The sequence below is a fragment of the Camelus dromedarius genome, chromosome 2 (assembly GCF_036321535.1).
Source record: "Camelus dromedarius isolate mCamDro1 chromosome 2, mCamDro1.pat, whole genome shotgun sequence".
Taxonomy (NCBI): domain Eukaryota; kingdom Metazoa; phylum Chordata; class Mammalia; order Artiodactyla; family Camelidae; genus Camelus; species Camelus dromedarius.
This window is the reverse complement of record NC_087437.1, coordinates 18803028-18822653: the sequence shown is the minus strand read 5'-3', so window position 1 is coordinate 18822653 and position 19626 is coordinate 18803028. Positions and strand designations below refer to the sequence as shown.

The window sequence follows — 19626 nt, the reverse complement described above, 5'->3', positions numbered from 1 at the left end:
GTGTATGTGTGTGTATATATATATATATCTTATATAAATATATAATGTAAGAGCAAGCTTTGAAAGGCAAAGGTTAAATTGTATAGAAAAGGATAATAAATTTAGACCCTCCCAAAAGTGTAAATTTTAGGAGAAAAATTTTGAAGTAAGGGGTAATTCTGGAGAAGCTAAGATTTGATTTTGGATTGCAAAATGATGAGCATGTTTGAGAATCTGAAGGCAGAGGTAGTTTAAAAAAATTTTTTTAGGGAGCTGCCCCTAGGAGCAATCTGGGAGGCTGTCATCCCTGCTCAAGGGGATTTGAGTCCTTGGAAATGTCTGCCAAATAAAACATAACTCTCAAAAAAAATTTTTTTAGAACAGTGTTAGATTTACAGAAAAATTACAAGGTAGTCCAGAGTTCCCATATATTCTATACCTAGTTTTTCCTGTTAACATGACTGTAGTATATTTGTTACATTTAATGAACCCATATTGATAAATTGTTATTAACTAAAGCCCATATTTTATTCAGATTTCTTTAATTTTTACCTAATGTCTTGTTTCTGTTCTTGGATTCCATCCAGGGTACCACATTGCATTTAGTTACTTATATTTCCTTAAAAGGCCTATTAGCTGTAACAGTTTCTTAGACATACTTTATTTTTGAAGGCCTTGAGAGTTGTGAGGAATACTGGTCATATATTTTTGCACAGCGTCCTTCATTTGGATTTCTCTGATTATTTTTTTAAAAAACATGATTAGAGTGGAGTTATGGATTTTTGGGAGGAAGACCACAGAGATAAAAGTGCCATTTTTTATCATATACTATCAACATGACTTACCATTGTTGATGTTGACTGTGATCAGCTGGCTGGGTGGTTGTCGGGTTTTGCCATTGTAAAGTTACTATTTTCTGCCCCCTTTCATGTTCTACTCTTTGAATGGAAGGCACTATGTGCAGCCCACACTTAAGGAGAGGGAAGTTGTGCTTTATTTCTTTGATGGGGTAGTGTCTACATAAATTACTTGAAATTCTTCTGTATGGGCTTTATGCCACCCCACCCCCCATTTATTTGTTTATTTAGTCATTTATATCAGTATGGACTTCTGGTAATGTATTTTATACTATAGGTTATAATCCAATACTACTTTCTTTATTTTGTTGTTCAAAATGTTCCAGCTTTGGCCACTGGGAGGTTTTTCAGTTGGCTCCTGTGTCCTTTTGACATACCTGGTGGTGGTGGTGTTGTTGCTGTTGTTGCTTTAGCACTTTCTTACTTTCTCATACCACAAGATGTTTGGGGTTTATCTTGTTTATTTCCTACCCTACTCCTAGGATCAGTCATTTCTCCAAGGGGCCCTGGTTCCTTTTCCTGGAGGATGGTATTTAGAAACTAAGATCTGGGCATTAAAATGTGCTTATTACTAGTAGGGTGTCATTGCTGCTAGGCCTTCTTGGCTGACAGAGCAAGGAAATATGTGAATATAAGTAAACTGTGAGTATACAATTTCTATAAATATTTCTATTTTTAACCATCTCTGTGTTAAACTAAACATGAGTTTCTACTGATGTTTTCAACTCTAAACTGTTGTAGCCTCTTGTTGCTTAACTGTCCCACTGCAGTGGTAAGAAACCTGGCTTTTGGTTTTCTTAAGTGTCTTTCACAGAAGTTTTTAGTTTTAATACAGTCCAACTTACCATTTTTCTCCCCCATGGACTGTGCTTTTGATGTTGTCTAGAAAACTCATAGTCAAACCCAAGCTCACCTAGAGTTTCTCCTAGAGTTTTCATAGTTTTGCATTTTACATCAGAAATAGCTTTTTGGGCTTTTTTTAAGTGAGAGATTTTTACTGTTTGAATAGGTAATATGTTTTGGCTGTTTTTCTCCCTTTAATTTCTTGGATGGGACATACATACCAGTCATAAGTTTCATAGTTAGAAAAAGAAATGGTGAAATGAAATTTTAGAATTTTTTTAAGGGTGAATAGAAAGTTCTAATGATGTCAGAATTGAAATATCATGTGTCACATGGAGAAAATAAATCCATCTTTTCCCAGCTTTTACTTTGATTGAGGGTACAAGACATATACAATAAAATAATCAACATTATGAAACAACATATAGTGTTAGGTTTAATTGTGTTTTTAAAATCCCTAAAATTATGAGTAGCCCAAGGTCACTGTGAGCTGGACTACTGAGGGAAGACATCCTGGAAGCCAGTCTTGAAGGACTTGGCAATAAAACTTTCTTAATTGGGGGAAACCCTGGATTGTAGGCAGTAAGGGAGCTAGTGGGGAGAGACAAATGGAGATAATCTTGGCTGATAAGGAAAAGAAAAAAAGGTTGGGAGGAAAGAAAGGAGGGACAAGTGAGGTGTGTGTTTTTGAATTCAGAGGTAAAAGATCCGCTTGGTAGAAGGGGATTGAAAATGCTAGCAGGTGAGGTAAGTACAGGAATTAGGTGCCTCCAGATACTGGGTTTAGGTTTTTAAACTTGTTTTTTGAACAAGTAGTACACTCCTGTGATTCAAAATTCAAAAGGAAACAGAACATACAGTGAAAAGTCTCCTTTCTACCTGTCTCCTAGCCACCTAGTTTGCATTCTCTGAAGCAACCAATGATTACAAATGCACTTTTCCTAAGTATGTATGTATTTATATAGCCCCCTTCCTTTTTTTTTTTTTTTACAAAAAGATAGCATATGCTTAACATTTTTCTGCACGTTGCTGTTTTGTTATTTTATCCCCCCTCTTAATGTACCTCTGCTTAATGTAATGTGTCAACTCAGTCATTCCTGGGACTCCTTTCTGCTGAGCATGTATAGTTATCATGTGGCTAAATGTATGTAACAGTGATGGTTCAAGTCTGAAAAATCATTCTAGATTTTATAAACAAACCACTGATGTGTTTATTATTGTGTGTTAACATACCTATCTCTTAGTCTTTATAGAAACTGTTGCCCTGCTGATCTAATTAAGGAAATCCTGATTCTTTTTGTAAGGGGAAGAATCCTTTTGAAATGGGAAGAGGACTTCCTAATGCTGATTTTAATACTTACTGAGTTTTCTAAAGGCTGATGCTCAAAGTATGCTAGGAAAGAAATTGCAGGGGCAGCGTATAGCTCAGTCGTAGACTGCATGCCTAGCATGCACAAAGTCCTGGGTTCAATCCCCAGTACCTCCATTAAACAAACAAACAAACAAACAAACCTAGTTAGCCCCTCCCCCCTCAAAAAACATACAAACAGAAAAGAAATTGGAGAAATTAAGAATTCTTAAGGAATTGTGTAACTTGCATTTAATGACCATATTTTAGCATATTTTATAGACATTCTTAACAGTTGGTGAGCATATCAAATGAAAATAATAAACATTGTTGTATCCACCTAGTTTAAAGGCCATATAAAGCTTTTGAATAGGTAACAAAAATAAATAAAAATGAGAATATAGTGAAATTTAGTGAACATAATTGTGAATGAAAACTGTTGCCTACCGTATCTGTGAATGAAGGATGTTACAGCCATCAAGCCACTGCAGCCACCCCCAAGGTTGTACTCTGAGAGGACTCAGGATGGGAAAGAACAGGATACTGGCCGTAGATGGCTAAGGTGCATAGCAAAGGAATGATTTTAATGAGCCCAGACTCTTATATCTTTCCATACATAGAAAAGTGCCAAATTCATTAACTTGGGATACCTGGTTTTTTATTTAATGGTAATCTTTCAATGTTCTGAGAACCTGGTCTTGCAAAAACTCTTGTATATATGCAGGCTCCTCCTTTACCTCTTAGGAGCAGCTGCCCTTCAGAACTATCTGAGAGGCTTTCTTCCCGTCTTAAAGTCCTCAGAAAATCCACCAAATAAAACAATTCACAACCTTTAGGTGGTGCATCTTTTTTCAGTCGACATCATGGGTAATAGTTTCTCTCCCCCGCACAAGAAAAGCCTGTTTTCTAAACCATGCCATTATTATGGTTCTTTGAGCCTTGTTCTGAAGTTATGCCAAAGTGAATGTCTTTGTATGGAGCTGTGTTTACAGGTTGTGGTGCCAATGAAAAATATGTTGCAATTTTAACTACTAAAAGTTTAAATGATCTGCTTTTATAAAACATAATAGGAACTAGGAAATTATTTTAATGACTGTTGTTTTCTAAAATATTCACATGGCTTTTTCTCCTTAAGAGGTCAAGTAATTTGTCAGGTTACTTCTGTTCCTATTTGCTTACCTAGAAAATGTGGTAACAATCTTAACCTGTTTGTCGTAAGTGAACTAATAGTTATTGAATGGTTTGCTAGTATGATGTGGAGTACTAGTGAACTGATTCTGGTCAGAATTCAGACCTTTGGAATGTCAGATTTGTTCTTCCAAGAGGTTGGGACTTTCCTAGACACGAAGGCTGCAGAGACTTCCTGAGAAGTGTGGCAGAGAGCCTGTGTGTTTTAGATCTTATTTTGCAGTTGACAATGGTGACCTAGAGAAGGAGGCCATCTACTCTAGGGTGTCTCCCTTAGGGCCACAGGCTCTTTTAGCTCTGCATTGAACTTAACCCTTCACACGTGAGGATTGTTCCAAGAGCTTTTCTCATTGTCTTGGTTAGTGTGACATCCCACCCTAACCCCATCTCAGGCCTTATTTGTATTTTCCCTGGCACAAGTACTTCAGATATCCAATTAATGCACAAACCTAGAGATACTGGTTGAGCACTGAGGTACTGGTCTATGTTTAAGTGAGAGAGACAAATCCTGTCTTCAATAATGTTATGATGTTGTTGTTTAACTGGATTTGGAGGGTGATGTTCATTCATAGCAGTGTAAGGAGGCATGCAAATTAAGATAGGAAGATATATTTTTTTATATTGTAATTTGGTTGACAAAATTTCAAGAAATTCATTAGCTGGGAATACCTGTGTAATCCTTAGTCATTCGTCACTGGCACTCTCCCTACCTTAACACCACTCCTCCCGCTCTATTTTTTAAAAAACGGTGGTTTAATTGTCTTGTTGCAAAAGTGATACTTTTATTTAGTCAGAAGGCTGGAGCAGTGGGTGTTTGTTTACAGTTTAAGATGGCTTTTAGGATGTTCTTTCCTTGTTCCCTTAGGGCTGAACTTTGAAAAGTTCTAATCTAGTATGATTATGCCACGTCTGAATGTATCCTTTATTCTACTTTTGGCATTGCTGTCAATTTATCATTAGATTTTTCTTTAATACACTTCTGTTAAAGAGTTGGCTATGGGAAAATCTGCTTCATTCCTATATACCTTTATATATTAGAGTGTGTGAATATTTTCCTGTATTTACCATTGCTTCATGGAATGTTTATTGAGAGGATATATGCTATATGCTGTGTGAGGCACAGGGGACGCAAAGTTGAAGAAGACTCATGGCTTGAAGGAAGTTTAAGAGAGACAGACAAATGAACAGATAATTTTGATACCATGTGGTAAGTGCAAATGATAGAGCCTATTCAGAGTATTGTGGGAGGCACAGAATGGAGCAGAGGTTCTCAAAGTATGATTTGGGAACCCTTGGAGGTCCCTGAGCTCTTTCTTAGAGATCTACAAGGTCAAAACTATTTTCGTAACATAAGACATTATTTGCTCCCCCTCCATTTGCTTATGTATGTATGATGGAGTTTTCCAGAGGCAATATAACTTGTGATATTGCAGTAGATTGAGTGCAAAGCAGAGATGAGACTCTTGTTGTTTTCTATTAATCAAGACATTAAAGAGATTCACAGAAATATAAAATTGTATCACTCTTCTCACTAAAGGTTTTGTTTTGAAAAACATGGTTTGTAAAACTAAAATATGTTTAAAATGTTTTTAAGTAAATATTTAATAGGTTTATTGTTTTTTACATGAAATAAATTTTTAAATTCTTGGTTTTAATTTCAAAATCAGCAAATATTGATAGATATAACCTATATAGACAAGAGCTTTTGAGTACTCAATAATTTTTAAGAATGAGAAGGGAAGCTGAAACCAAAAAGCTTGAAAACCACTGAAATAGAAATTTCTAGGGGGCAGAGGGTGGGAAGGGATAGATGGGATTTCAAAATTGTAGAATAGATAAACAAGATTATACTGTATAGCACAGGGAAATATACACAAGATCTTATGGTAGCTCACACAGAAAAAAATGTGACAACGAATGTATATATGTTCATGTATAACTGAAAAATTGTGCTCTACACTGGAATTTGACACAACATTGTAAAATGATTATAAATCAATAAAAACTGTTAAAAAAAATTTCTAAATTGGTCCACAGGAGAGAGGTGGGCAAGGAAATATTCCTGCGGGAGGTGGCACCAGGGCTTAGGTATAGGTGCTTAAATAACTGCCGGCTGTAATGTAAAGTGGGAGGGAGTTTCAGAAGATAGTTAGGAAGCAGTAGATCACAGAAAGCCTGTATGCCAGACTTCTGTTTTTTCCTTTTCTTGTATTGTTTATTCCTTCTCCCATAGCCAGTATAATAGTTTCTAAAATGCGTTACTTTCTAACTTCACACATGAAGTACTATGGGAAGCTATTTTACTTTATATATGTATTTTTAAATACAAGGAAATTAGAAGATTGCATTTTTGATTTTGTGTGATTTGCTAAATTGGCTATCAGAATTTTGAATATCAAGGATGTTCTTTGCTTATCCTAGTAGCAAATACTAGCATTAGTTAGCATTGACAGCATATGAAGTAATCTGTAACTTCACGTTCTCATACTATCTTAAGTTACTGTACATATTCAGAATCTTGTGGTAACCTACAATGAAAAAGAGTATGAAAATGAATATATGTATGACCAAAACATTATGCTATACACCAGAAATTGGCACAACGAAACTGACCATATTACAAAAAAATGTTACTATATTTTCTATAAAAGGTAGGTTTCAAGCAACCATTTGTCAGTGGTACTGAATTCTTATAAATTGTTTTTAATATGGTTATAAACTAATACTGACTGACTTTCTTCTGAACATTTATAAGAAAACTCAGCCTAACATTCAAATAGGTGGCCAATGAGAAAATATTAGCAAAGCATATATGTGATAAGGAATGTATATAAAGAACATGTACAAATCAATAATAAAAATTCAAATAATCCAATTTTAAAATTGGCAAAGAAACTGGTTTGAATAAACATTCTACCAAGGAAGATATACAAATAAGATATACAAATGGCTAATAAGCACATGAACAGTTGCTCAGCATTATTAGTCATTAGTGAAATGCAAAACAAAACCATAATGTGATACCACTTCATATCACTAGAATGGCTCTAATCAAAAGGTGGACAATAATAGGCAGAACACTCTTTGACATAAATCCCAGCAATATGTTTTTGGATCTGTTTTCTAGGGTAATGGAAATAAAAACAAAAATAAACAAATGAGACCTAATTAAACTTAAAAGCTTTTGCACAGCAAAGGAAACCATAAACAAAACAAAAAGACAACCTATGGAATGGGAAAAAACATTTGCAAACTATGCAACTACCAAGGGATTAATTTCCAAAATATACTGACAGCCTACACAGATCAGTTTCAAAAAACAAACCACCCAATCAAAAACTGGGCAGAAAATTTAAATAGACATTTTTCCAAAGAAGATAAGCAGATGGCCAACAGGCACATGAAAAGATGTTCAGCATCACTAATTGTTCAAAAAATGCAAATCAAAACTACAGTGAGGTATCACTTCCCACTAGTCAGAATGGCTATCATCAAAAAGTCTATAAATAATAAATGCTGGAGAGGCTGTGGAGGAAAAGGGAACCTCCCCCCCGCACTGTTGGTGGAAATGTAAATTGGTGTAGACACTATGGAGAACAGTCTGGAGGTCTCCTAAAAAACTGAAAATAGAGTTACCATATGATCCAGCAATCCTTCTGGGCTTATATTTGGAGGAAACTAATTTGAAAAGATACATGCACCCCAATGTTCATAGCAGCACTTTTTACAATAGCCAAGACATGGAAATAACCTAAATGTCCATTGACAGATGACTGGATGAAGAAGTTGTGGTATGTATGTATGTATATATGTGTATATATATATATATACACACACAATGAAATACTACTCAGCCATAAAGAGGAATGAAATAATGCCATTTGCAGCAACATGAATAGACCTAGAGATTATCATACTAAGTGAAGTAAGTCAGACAGAGAAAGAAAAATACCATATGATATCACTTGTATATAGAATCTAAAAAAAATTATACAGATGAACTTGTTTACAAAACAGAAAGAGGCTCATAGACATAGAAAACAAAACTTATGGTTACCGGGGGAAAGAGGGGTATATTGAGAGTTTGGGATTGGCAGATACAAACTACTATGTACAGAATAAATAAACAACAAGGTCCTACTGTATGGCACAGGGAACTATATTCAATGGCTTAGTAAGCTGTGGTAGTAACCTGTGGTGGTAACCTGTGGTAGTAACCTGTGGAGCTGGAACCCCCATACTTTGCCAGTTGGATTGTAAAGTAGTGCAGAGCTTTGGGAGAGTAGTTTGTCAGTTCCTTAAAAAATTAAACAGAATTACCATATGACATAGCACTTCCACTGCTAGGTTTATTCCCAAGGGAATTGAAACACATGTTCATACAAAAACTTGCATGTGAGTGTTCAAAGCAGTATATATTCATAATAGCCAAAAAGTGGAAACAACCAAAATGTCATCAGGTAATGAATGGATAAACAAAATGCATTTTTCCATACAATGGAATAGTATTCAGTCTTGAAAAGGAATGCAGTTCTTATACATGCTGCAGCATGGATGTACCTTGAAAACATTATGCTGAGTGAAAGAGGCCAGTCACAGAAGACTGCGTATTGTGTGATTTCATTCATATGAAATGTCCAGAATAGGCAATTCCATGAAGAAATATTTGAAACAATTTCAGACTTAATAGAAAATTTTAAAAAACAGTAGAGTTAAAGTTACAGAGATTAAAAGCTATCCTCAAGACTTTTTGAGTTTTCCTGTGGAAGAAACAGACGTGTAAATAATAAATGAAAATTGCAAGTACTAATAAGTATTATGAAGTTAATAAAGTGGTAGAGAATGAACCAGGTTACAGTCTTAACTGTGGTGGTACACAGTTAAGTTACCTCATAGAAGAAGTAATTTTTGAGTTGAGACATGAATGTTAGAAGGCGGCAGGTGGCCTAGGGCAGAACATTCTAAACTGAAAGAATAGCAAGGACAGATGCTCCAAGTTAGGAACAAAGTAAGTGTGTGAGGAACAGAAAGCAAACCATTATGATTGGGAACTAGTGAATGAGGAAGAGTGGAAGATGAGGTCAGAAGTAGACAGATACCAGTTTATATAGGGTCTTTGTAGGTCACAGTTGTAACTCAGGTAGCGTTACAGTGGGAAGTTTGGAGGTTTTAGCAGTTGGAATAATCTGATTTGTGCTTCACGAGGTACGTTCCAGTTGCTGTGACCCAGATGCATTGTGGAGAAACTAGAATAGAGGCAGGAAGACTGATTAGAAGGATGTTGAAGCAAAATAGCCAAGAAATGCTGTTGATGGCTTAGACTGAGGCTGTGACGGGGACAGTGGGAGGGAGTATTGGATGAGTTTGGTATGTTTTAGAGGTAAAGGCAGTTTTTTTGGTCTGTTTTTGTTTTTGTCTGTTACTTGAGGCATAAGAACAGGAGGATATCAATAATTTGTATTGTAGCATTGAAAAAAAAATTGGGAACACTCTAAATACCCATCAATAATGGTATATCCAAACAGTGGAGTACAGTGCAGATGTTAAAAAAGAATGAGGAAGACCTCCATGAACTGAGACAAAGTAATTTGCAGGACATACTGTTAATGAAAAAATGTTAAAGGGTTGTAGTTATCTTATTAGGCTATCAAGAAAAAGAATCAAGTTCACATGAGGCATTCCTACTGCCTGACTGATTTTGGGTTGTTCCATATAATCACATATAGTTGATACTGTCATATCTTTTTGGCAGACGTCTAACAGATGTCAAATAGTGGTTCACTTTTTTCCCCCTCCTTTTAACTTTTCTCAGTGGAGTATAACACAGTAAAAGGCAAAAAATTATCAGTGTATAATATCATGATTTGTCAGAAAGTAAACAGATCTGTGTAACTACCACCAAGAAGCAGAACACTGCCAGGAGTCCAGAAACTCTCCTGTGTGTACCTTCCTCTGCCTCACTCCCTTTTGCTTGCATCTTTCCCAGAAGTAGTCATTATTCTGATGGCTAACACCCTAGTTTAGTTTCGCCTATTTTCTGAATGTTATATGCCAGAATCCTGCAGTTAGGGTGCCTCTGTGTTTGATGTCTTTTATTCAACAGGATGTTTGTGACACCTGAAATTAATATAATATTGTAAATCAATTACAGTTTAATAAAACAAAACAAAAATGCCAATGCCACTAGGGGGGAAAAAAGCTGGAATACTTTACCTTTTAGAAGAACAGCGTTATTTTCAAGAAGAATCACTTTTTAATGATTGAGGACGTAATGATGGGGATAGCGCATGGTCAGAGATCAGGACCCCAAGCCAGGATTTTCATACTGCCTTGTCCTAACTGAGTAACTGAAATCACATAAACAATATGAGTGTGATGGTCCCCATTCCAGCTACACCAGGGGGTTTCTGTGAAGATTCTCGAAAGTAATACATGTAAAAATGATCAGCGTTAAAACAATGGACAAATATCAAATGTTGGCTGTGGATTAAATGTTTGTGTCCCCCTAAAATTTATATATTGGAACTTTTATCCCCACTTTGATAGTATGGAGAGGTGGGCCTTTAGAAGGTAATTAGTTCATGAGGCAGAGCCCTCATGATGGCATTTTTGTCGTCCTGAGAAGAGACATCGGAGAGCTTGCTTTCCTCTCTTTCTCTTCTCTACTGTGTGAGGATACTGTGAGAAGACAGTGGTCTGTACAATGGGAAGAGGTCTCTCACCAAGAACCCGAACATGCTGGTACTCTGCTCTTAGACTTCCAGCCTCTAGAACTGTGAAAAATAGATGTTTGTTGTTTAAGTGGACCCCTACCCCCCAAAAGCAAAAAACCCTGTGTGCTCCTGAGATTTATTCATCTTATGTATAGTTGTGAACTGTTCTGTGTAGCTTAGTAAAATTGACAAAGCTGTATTCTCATTCTTACGATGTGTAAAAGTGTGGTTCCCGTTATTTGTGTATGTTTGAGGCACACTTCTGTTTTTTATTTTTTTGAGGAGCTTGCAAATTATTTTTATTGCTGAAATATCTTTTTGTAATCAGATGCTTATATCTAAATAGATTTAAAAATATATGTCTATTGTCTTTGAAAACTTTTTCTGGATTATTTATATTTGTAATATGTAACAGACTCCTGTGGTTCAAAGATAAAGAGTATAAAAAAGGAAACAGTCTTCCACCCCCGTTCCCAACTACCCAGTTCACATCTACCCCAATCCCCTAATATCTTACTTTGCCCAGGAAACTAGTATTACTAGTTTCTTGTGTAATCTTCCCTTCCAATGTCTCTTATAAGCAAACGTGAATATAGATTTTTATTTCTTTACATCTTTATCCCTCTGCCAAAAACACATTATAACAATTATCCTATACTTTTTTTTTGCTTAACATCTTGCATATTTTTAATGTATCAGTGTGTGATTATAAAGCTCAAAGGTATTCAATTCATTTTATTGCAGTATAGTATTATGTTGTGTTAATATACCATAATTTGTCCATAGTGATTTGGGTTTACACTTTTTGGCTGTTCTGAATAATGATGCTTTGAACATTCTAGTAAATATCTTTTGGTGAAATGTGTAAACATTTGAATTTATATCTAGGGGAGAATTCCTATGTCATAAGGTAATGTGAATTGCCATTGCTCTACATCCTCAGCAAGCCTGGGTATTGTTAATTTGTTTAAGTTTTACCTATTGTGGTAGGTACATAGTGGTATCTTATTGTGGTTTTATTTTTATTTTCTGGAGTACTAATTAGATTATGTATTTTTTCCCTATGTTTATTGGCTATATTGGTCTTTGGAAAAACATTATTTAAAAAGAAGCCAGAATATATAATCTCCATTTGTTAAACAAAAAGAAAGGAAGAAAAACAGACTGACAAATTAATATACTAGCAGTCTTAATCTGGTTATTTAGAATATTAATTTCAGGCATACAACATAGTGATTCAGAATTTTTATGAATTATATTCCATTTATAGTTGTTACCATACAATATGCAACATATCCTTGTAGGTTATTTATTTTACTCCTCTTGTACAGTCAACAAAATTTCTCTGATTTCTTCAAACACAGAATTCAATAAAATTTGTTCTTGCAGTCTGTCCCTCTTAACCCTCTACCCCTATCATTTTCCTTCCCCCTTCCCTCTTCCTACTGGTAACTACTAGTTTGTTCTCTATATCTGTGAATCTGTTTCTTTTTTTTGGTTTGTTTTTGGGGGGGTTAGGTATGTATGTATGTATTTATTTATTTATTTTAAATAGAGGTACTGAGCATTGAACTCAGGACTTCGTGCATGCTAGGCATGCACTCTACCACTGAGCTATACCCTCCCCACTTCTTTTTTGTTACATTGGAATTTGGACGGTTTTGCTTGCTTACTTGTGGGTGGAAGTTGAGAGGTTGAAATCATTGTTACTTAAAGACAATAGTTTAGCCAACTCTTAAATATAAATTGCATGATTGAGGCACAGTGTTTGCTGATTGGAGGGACTAAAGATAGAACCTGTGTAGGGGTTTGGTTTTATCATGTGCCTCAGTGCTTGAATGAACTTTTGAAATTCTCCCCCTATCCCTTTAAAGTTTAATGGACATTTGTGTAGAACTTTTTTCTTCTAGTAAATCCTGTTTTCTTTCTTTTTACAATAAAAATGTGAGTGTGAGTAGATCTTCATGTGTAAAGTTATTGATAACATTGTTTTTACGTAAAGGATTACAAGGAACTTTAAGAATAAATTTTATTGAATTCTGTGTTTGAAGAGGTCAGAGTACTTTCATTGACTGTCCAAGAAGAGTAAGCAGTATACTTACATTCATTATTAACCTATATTGTATGTGTCAGATTGGTTATTATTTTTTGCTGCAATCAAAACATTTCCTTTTCTCTTTTCCCTTTTAAATAGACAGCATTTTTTTAGAGCAGTTTTAGGTTTACAATAAAATTGAGCGGGAAGTACACAAGAGTTCCCATACACCCCAGCCTCCACACACATAGCCTCCCCCACTGTCAACATCCTGCACCAGCAAATTGGTTATTTTTGAGTTGACTAATTGCCTTACTTCTGGGAAAGTAAGCAGTTTGATACATTTTGATATCATTCTAAAATTTGTTTTATAATATCCCTTTCACTTTAAAAAGCATATTATTGTCCTTGTTTCAAAAGCAAAGAAGCCAAGACTAGGATTAAGTTACTTCCTAACCAAATTTTATTTTGAAGGTACAAAAAGAAAAAAGATTTTCAATTTTAATAGCAACAGTTATGCTCTCCTTTGAATTTTATGAAACTTAAAGATTTTTTAGCCTCCCCCCACTCTTTTAAATGTAAAATGTTCTACCCAGGTGCTTGAAATTTTTTATTAAAACTTCTGACTTGGAGTATTACTCAAGTTCAAATCCTGTTTGAGTGGGCTTGCCCCAGAATGAATTAAATGATAATGATTAGGATGCTGCTGTCATAAAGGTCATAAAGTCCTGTAAAGTGTCATTTGTGAAGAATGGGACATAATGGCTGAGAGGAGAGGGCTGTGAGCTCACTGATCCTTGGAAAGCATCCATGAGTTAGGGCTCAAGTGAAAAGGCAAAGCCATGGAACTTTATGAAGGCTATAGGATTTTCTCAGTGAGCCAGAAAAGTTGACTAAAAAATGGTTGGTATTTTTGACTACATTAAAATTAATGTCCATCTAAAGACATCATGAAGAAAATGAAAAGATAGACCACAAACTTGGAGGGAAAAATTGTAATGTATGCAGTAGAAAATTAGCGTCCTGAATAGGGCTGCCTTTGTGGACGTACACCTGTGCAGTCATACAGAGCCACACACTTATTTTAATGCTATCACTGTCTTGAAATTCTTAGTTTTTGAATAAGTGGCTCTACTTTCTTATTTTGCACTGGGCACTGCAAATTATATAGTCAGTCCTGGTTCTGAATATACAAAAGCATGTTAATAAGAAAAAGTTAACTCAAAAAAATGGCCAAAAACTGAACAGAGGAACCCAGAAAGGAACATGGATAGTTAATACATTTGAGAAAAGGTCTTCAACCGTAGTAGATCTTCATCCTAATCAAGTACAAACTGAAATCACAGTGTGATACCATTTTATATGTTCTGTATTGCTACAAATCAAGAAATCTGACTTTACTGAGTATTGGAGAAGATGTGCTATCAATTCATCTACGGTTGGTGAATTGGTAAAGTGATTCAATTTGAAGATAATTTGACATTTTTGGTAAACTCAGAAACTTGCGTGTCCTATGACCCACCAATTTTCCACTTCCAGGTTTAAGGCATACACTAAAATTCTTGTGTAAGTGCACCTAGAGACTTGTATAATAGTGTTGATAGAAGTAAAAAACTAAACCATCCAAATGTTTGTCAACAGAATAGATAAATACATTGTGGCATACTTATATAATGAAATACCATATACAGCAATGAAAAAGTAACATGGATAAAGTGTAGAAAAATATTGAGTGAAAAAATTCAAGTCCCTGAAGACTCCATTCAGCATACCAATTTATCAAGCTGAAAACAGGAGTCAGGGACACAGACCTAAACGAAGTATTGTTTAGGAACGTATACCTGGGTGACGAAGTTCTGTGTTAAAAAGCAGTGGTGTAATATATATTCAGGATAAATGTTGGGATAAAAGGAGCACTTGGGTAATGTTATTGGAGTTCTTCTGTGACATGGTGGTTTACAATTTACAGTGTTCATCTTAGGCTTGCTTATATGCATCTTTCCATATATTGTGTGTGTGTCAAATATTACATTAAAGAGGAAAGGGAAAAAATGAAATAAGTTCATATTAGCAGCTTATGATGTAGATGGAGGAATGGATTGAGAAGTAGAAAGAAAATTACCATATTACAGAAGAGAGGTTTCAAGAAAGTGGAGGTGATTTACATGGGAGAATTCAGATAGTTGCACAGGACATCTACTTTAGTCCCTTTCAGCTCAGACATTCTGTAATTTTAATATTATGGTTCATGTGTTTCCTGTTTTCCCCGTATTTAAAAATATAGTTACAAGCAATTATGTCGTATAAGTAACAAAATTATTTTTAATTTAGTCCATTTAAGTGTTAATACCTTTTATCTTCACCCTTTTTTGTAGTGTGTCTTCTAATCTGAGAAAGTCTTCCATAAAAACTTCAGTAATGCCATCTGTTTTCCTAAGGGACTGAAATGGGGGCTGTCATTTCAAGGTAAGTATCCAATTTTGTATCTTTAATTACTTACATTATTTTCCCAGAAGTTAAATATAGAAGGAAGATGTGAATGTTGGTTAGATTCTAAATTCTTTAGTTAATCTAGGGTGGGGATAGGGAGGAAATTCTAGGCATTGTTTATTAAGGTAGTCACGTTTACCACAAAGTTAACCCAGCTTCCTGAGTGATAGAGGAAGGGTCAGTAGTATCTAAAGCTTTTTAGAAAGGTTAATTGAAAACTGGAAGCTTTTTTGGATTTGGCAGTCAGGAGGTTATTGCTGGCCCCAGCAAAGGCCGTTTCAGGACAATGTTTGTGGCTGAAAATAAGCTTGCAATACAGTAAAGAGTGAAGAGAAGGTGATAAAGTGAGTATTTTAGCTCTTAATTTATTAAACCAATGTATAGTTTGTACTTAGGATACAACAGCTGTTTCCCTAAGCACGGGAGTTACCGTGTGGCAATATATATAGCTTGGTTTAAGCCTCTTGTAAATCATTTAATGCCCAAATGTTTTTTCCCCCAACTTTATTTAGGTATAATTGACATATAACATTGTATAATTGCTCAACTATTTTATGCCCTTTTTTACTCTTGTCTGCTGGTTTGGGTGATAAATTACGTGGTTCACCCTAGTTATCCTGTTAACAAAGACAGACTTTTCTTGCCTGGGATTATCTTGCCTGTTACTGGGCTAATGGTCTAGCAGGCAAGTTAGGTGCTTAACAGTCATGAAATTAATTGCTTAATTATAGCTGTGGTAAGTGCTGCAATAGTGAAATAATGACTACCTGAATGAGTGGTGGGAGTGGGAGTTGGTAGTCTGTGAGTTGATTTGGCAGGACAGATTTTAAAGGCAGATTTGGTGGGGAATATGGAAAAAAAGAAATCATATATATGAATTAAGATTTTGGGTTCCAGTGGCTAGAACAAGTATGATGGTCTCATAAACAGAAGTAAGGAAACATCAAGGAAAGACTGTTTATTAGGGGGCAAAAAGAGTAGGACTACAGCATGATGAATTCTGTTAGACACATTGTGATTTTTGAAATACAGATAGAACTTTCAGAATCTCTCCTTAAATGTGGAAATATGAAACAAATTTAGAAGACATTTACAGCCCGAAGATCCAAACTTTGAAGTAATTCACAAATTTTGAGGAGTTTAAGGTGTGGAAGTAGGTAACATTTCCAATATCCTAGCATAGAATGTTAGGAAATGTGTATTGTAAATGAGTAGCTGTTGTTAAAAAGAATCAGTAAAGGAAGAATAAGAAAAAGTATTAAAGTTGTGTCTGTCTTTGAAGCACAATAAAGAACTTTAAGAAAGAGGCTCTTGAGAGGGATGAGATGCTATAGAAAGATTAAGGATTTTAATACTTTTGAAGGGCATTAAATTTAATTACATTCAGTGACCCCCTTCTAGGGTATTAACATAATCTAATAATTAAGTTACAGTAAATTATATTAAATAAAATAATTAAATAAATTATAATAAAGTAAGATAATAAATATTAAGAGTTTCTTGATAACTGAGAGAACAGTTTGGGTAGACCAGAATGAATTATATGAGGTTAAGCTAATGGTTTTACAAAATAAAGAAAAGCATGAAGAATAAAATAGGATGTTTTTCAAGAAATTTGTGTAGGAAATGAGACAGTGATCATTTTGAAGAGTTGGCCACATGAAGATATTTTAGCATTAGCACCTAGTATATTTTAGGTAAAAGGGAATGATCCATTAGAGTAGCTGAAATATGTAGAGTAGTTTAAAATACTAGAGTGATTAATTGCCTGAAGGGGGTAAGAAGGTTTGAGATCAAGGACATGGGCAAAGGGCTTAACTCTTACAAAACAGTAGCAACCATTCTGCTTAGAAACCAGAGGAAGGGAAGAGAGTTTTGGGGTCCTGGGAGAAGAAAACATTTAGAAAAAATGTTGTAGAGTAATTACCAAATTCAATAAATATTCTTTGGACATGTGCTTTTGTGCCAGGCACTCTTATACACAAGATTAGTGTTCCTGTAGAGCCAATCATTGAAATGAACAAGAAAAATGCCAAATTGTAATGTGATATGGGGAGGGCAGTTGGTAGAGTGACTAGGTGGCTACTTCTGAGGAGGAGACTTTAGGGTAAGATGTCTAAGGTAGAGATTCAGTCACTTGAAAATAAAGCTATTATAAAAATCTCAAGGTGAAAACGAGCTTGATATGTTTGAGGAATGGAGAGAAGACCAGTGCTCTGAAACAGAGTGGATGAGAACCATAGTGTCATGAGATGAAGTTAAAGAAGTAGACAGTCCCCATGGCCATGGTAAAGAGTTTAGACTCAAGGAAGTCTGTTAAGGAAGGATTTACACAGAAAAGTGCCTTGATACGTGTTTTAAAGATTCCTCTGGCTGCTTTAGTATAAAGATGGATTATAGGAGTAGAGGGGAAGCAGGAAGGTCAGTTGAAAGCTGTTAAAATTGACCAAGCCAGAGACCACGGTGGAGAAACTTAATATGATCACCAGGATAGAACAGAAAGAATTGCTGAACAATTGTAAAGGCTCAGTTATGACAAACTAGCATGACATGTCAGTGTGAATTTAGCTAGCATAACCTTTAAGGTAGAAGTGAGAAATTTGACATTGGTGGTTAGAATAACTGTCTGTGGGGATGAAGGCTTGGTAAAAGGTAATGCACAAGGGGTTGGAGGCCATGACTGGTTCAATACATATTTATTGAATAATATATGCATCTGCTAATACACCCAGAACTGTGCTAGCTGCTAGGGTTATAACAGTGAACAAAAACAGAGGCTCCTTTCTCATGGACTTGCCATTCTAATGAGGGTGGGAAAGATAAACAGTAAGTAAATACATACTATGTTAGGTGGTAATTACTACTGTTAAGAAAAATATATTAGGCAGATAGATGTATTAGTGAAAGGTAAACATTGATTTGGGGAAGGGTTGGCTTCTGTGTTACAAGATGTAGTTAGAGAAGCCTTCCCTGATTAGGTGACATTGGAGCTCGCAGCTCTGAATGAAGTAAGGGAGCAGGCCAGGTAGCTATCTGGGTTGGGGTGGGGTAGCTGAGGGAAGACTGTGCCCGATATGTTCTAGGAGCAGTAAAAGAGTTGGCGTGACTGGAATGGAGTAAGTGAGGGATGAGGTAGTAGCAGCTGACATTGTGAAGGTAGAGGAGCAGGAGTCAAGTTGCAGACTTTCAGGTTTTCATCTGTGTGATGATGGGGATGCACATCCAGGGATGAGGCTGTAGGAATGAAAGGCAAGGCTACAGTTGAGAGGTGTAACTTGTAGCTAACGAACTGTGATGTTTGAAGTATCTGAAGGTGATGATAAGAGAAGGGGATGTACAATTAAACAGATTATTTTAATACTACAGGGAAGTAGAAAGAGTAGAGAAAGGTGAATTGGGTGCATGGAGGGCTTGTAGTTCCTGATGAATAAGTTTATTTGGATTTGGGTTTTTTAAATTGTAAAATGTGTGTAACAAAAATTTAAAATTTTTTTTATGATAAATTGACATCTATACATGAATCAGGCCAGCTTCTTCATGTGTACAAAACATCTGAATGTTCAGTTTCATCTGCACAGTATTGCTCACTTTTCTTTACTCAGAGCAGATGTAGGGACTGAGAGGGACTGAAAGAATAAATTGGCTCATTTCACATTGTCAGGGGGGCCTTCTCTTGCCATTGCTTCTGTCTGTAAATTGAAAAATGAAATACCAAGACTGCTCCCCTTTTAAGCTTTAATAAAGTGGGGATTTCTAAATCACATCATGATTGATTGACAGATGGTGTCAGAAGTACAGAAGCAACGCTCGTGATCAGCTAAAGACTTTTTCCTGTAAATCAAAGGAGATCTGGTTACTTTGCTCATTGACATTGAATACTAAGGAAAAGAACAGCTGTTGGACCCCAGATTGTCTCTGAGTCCAGTGCTTCCTAGCTGCTTAAAGCTAGTGAAGTCAGAATACATTAGACTCACTCTTGGCATTTTCAGATTTAATGTGTTCAAAGATCCACTGCAGTCTCCAAACACTCATGATTCCAAATCGTGTCCCAGTAAAAATGGCATTTATTACTAGTGCATCATGACAAGTACTCAGCATGAGTGAGCCTAAGTAAATGTTAAGCACCTACAACTCTATGGGGCTTTACTGGTCTTAGTTTATTTATAGTCGTAT

The 19626-nt window shown here is 35.6% G+C and overlaps 1 protein-coding gene across 1 annotated transcript in view; it reads left to right on the top strand.

Moving 5' to 3' along the window:
* PIK3CB (phosphatidylinositol-4,5-bisphosphate 3-kinase catalytic subunit beta) overlaps positions 1-19626 on the top strand; it is a 149670-nt gene that overhangs the window by 22755 nt on the left and 107289 nt on the right. Inside the window, exon 2 of the mRNA XM_031443314.2 lies at positions 15339-15429. The gene's annotated coding sequence lies outside the window, so the exon portion shown is untranslated. The remainder of the gene's footprint in view (positions 1-15338; positions 15430-19626) is intronic.